General features: G+C 47.2%; 1 long non-coding RNA gene across 1 annotated transcript in view; it reads right to left on the bottom strand.

The window, feature by feature from the left end:
• LOC106724537 overlaps positions 1-2436 on the bottom strand; it is a 12095-nt gene extending 9659 nt beyond the window's left edge. The window contains exon 1 of the long non-coding RNA XR_001360358.1: positions 1695-2436. This is a non-coding gene — a long non-coding RNA (uncharacterized LOC106724537). The remainder of the gene's footprint in view (positions 1-1694) is intronic.
• Between the last annotated feature and the right edge of the window lie 6 nt (positions 2437-2442).

The raw sequence follows: 2442 nt of genomic DNA, 5'->3' as shown, positions 1-2442 counted from the left end.
TCCCCCCGCCCCCCGCACACTCATGCTCCCAACCCCCTGTTGTCCATGTCTATTGGTTTGGCTTATATATGTGTATACAAGTCCTTCGGTTGATCTTATCATAATAATTTTTAATGAAATTTTGAAGGGTTTTAAATAGAAAAGAGGCATAAACTCTTTTAAAGCTAGGTCATAATCTGTTCCACCAGAGGGCGACATTTGCTAAAATAAATAAAAGAGACTCTCATAGGGATGAACACCGGACATGGAGAGTAAACTGGATCCCAGGATCTTGGCACCCTTAGTCACCTGCGGAAACTGGAAAACACACAGCTTTTGGGCTTCACCCTGGGAGATTCTGAATCAGTAGGGGAAGAGGGCATGGGAAGGTGTTGGAAATCTGTTTTTGTAAAGCTCTCCAAATTTGGGAACAATTGTTTCAGAGAGAAATGAAAATAAGATTTTAACTACATTTTTCCCACCATTCACCATCCAGATATACTATTCAGGTCCTGCTGATTATATATATCACCTTGGTGCAAGAAGAGGATTTATCTTTACAATAAGACCACGACCTTTGCCTGGTTTAGAGGTTGCTATTTAATGAGACTTCCAGAAAGGTATTCTATATGGGCAGATCTACTCCAAAGGCACCCTACAAAATATTTCCACTTCTGATGGTATTTATCAGTAATGCCAGTTTTTGCTTTATCAGAAGTAAAAAGCTGTCTAAAGCAATGCCTGGCTGTGGAGCAAGATTATGGACAATGCTGCCATAAATAAAACCAAAGCTTATCAGTATGAGTTGCCAGTCAAGTGAACTGCATAAAACATATTCAGTGATTAAATGTAAGAACAACCTAATTGGTGCATAAGAAATTCTGAGAGCATATGACAGTGCAGTTAAGACCTGGGGGTGTTAGGTCCAGCTGAGTTCAAGATATATATATATATCCACCTGACCGGGCTCCTTGAAATGAATTTTTTTCCTTCTTTATTGGACCTTTAAAAGTGATTTATGAGTCAAATTGAGGTTAAGCATTCCCCTTTGTGTTTCATCCACTGGTGCTTACAAGGTCACAGTGACATTTTGAATTGTCAAAGGCTGCCAGAGTTTCAGTACAGAAAGTTCCCCCATCTAGACTTCCTCTGTTTGAGAAAAAGCACCAGAGGAGAAGGCATGGGAAAGGGGTGTTTTTTTAGTCAAACTTCTTTCCTAACTCAAGCATGTGGTCTTACAGATCCTGTTGTCAGCTTGCAAGCCGGGCAGGTAATCATTAAAGGGCTCCTCCCTGGGCACCTGGCCACACTGCTCGGGGGTGATGCAGCCTCTGTTTTAACCCAGCTCCCCGCCAATCCCAAACCTCTCTGTTTGCATTTAGACGTGCAGATAACACTTTTCAAAACGTGTCTACCACTTTCACGGTGGCCAAACTCAAACTGCTCTGGACTCTCGGCATTGGTAGGGATTAGTCCCTTGACTGGCCTCGGAGTAGGGGTTGGGAATGGGTAACTGTTTACAGGATGCTGCTTACTTCAGACATGTCTGTGTTACAGTCAGGGAGGGTTGGTCCACAGTGCACACAGACCAGATCCGGGGGCAGTCCCCCACTGCTTTGCTGTTTTCTCTTGCATTGCTTACTCCTTTCCCCAAACCCTGAAAAATCTTAGGTTTTATTATGAGCTGGTTGGGAAAAATTAGAGAAGTTACTTACCCTTTTTCTCCTAAGATCTATTAGTGTCTTGCTCCGACTCTCAGTTGACTCATGACAAACAACATGGCCTCTGTCTTCTCTTCCAAGTGGAGGGCAGTATGGGACCCAGTGACCACACAGCTGCTGGGCTCTTTAATTTAGGCTAATAGCCCACAACCCGCAAACAGAACTCGTTTGGCACCTCAACACACCCACTCGCTCCGATGAGTTGTGACACGTGTCATCCCAAGCTTCAGGAGGTCACAGATGCAAATGCCACGTGAACACCATGACACTAGCAGCCGAAGTGAGTTCATTTTTTGGAACTGATAATTTTTGGCAAATGATTTGGCCACGGTTTATTCCGAAAGGAACTGATGCCTGTTGGACATGATTTGAGGGGGAATTCCTGAGGGGGAAAAAAGAAAAAGGAAGAAAGGCCTTCCGGCTAGCTGAGTGGCAGCTGGAGGACCCCAGGGCTGTGGAGTCGGCGACATGGGCGCAGGCAGAAGCGCTGGATTTGCTGGCCTCCCGTCAGCTGCTGCCCTCGTTCCGGAGGGCGCCGGCGGGAAGACCAAGCGGGGGCTCTGGGCAGCCTGGAACCGCCTGTCTCCTGGCCTTTCCCCTGATCAAGTCTGACTCAAGGGGTCTCTCGGAGGGATGAGCGGTACCTCCTACCTCCTGGGGGAGAGGGTGCGCCCGCGTGGCGAGGCTGCCGGCCTGCCCCCGCACCCGGATAAGCTCCCAGCCTCGACAGCCCGGCGCCCCT

This window comes from Myotis brandtii, unplaced genomic scaffold, assembly GCF_000412655.1.
Source record: "Myotis brandtii unplaced genomic scaffold, ASM41265v1 scaffold120, whole genome shotgun sequence".
Taxonomy (NCBI): domain Eukaryota; kingdom Metazoa; phylum Chordata; class Mammalia; order Chiroptera; family Vespertilionidae; genus Myotis; species Myotis brandtii.
The sequence above is the reverse complement of the archived record's forward strand: the minus strand, read 5'-3'. Positions and strand labels throughout refer to the sequence as shown.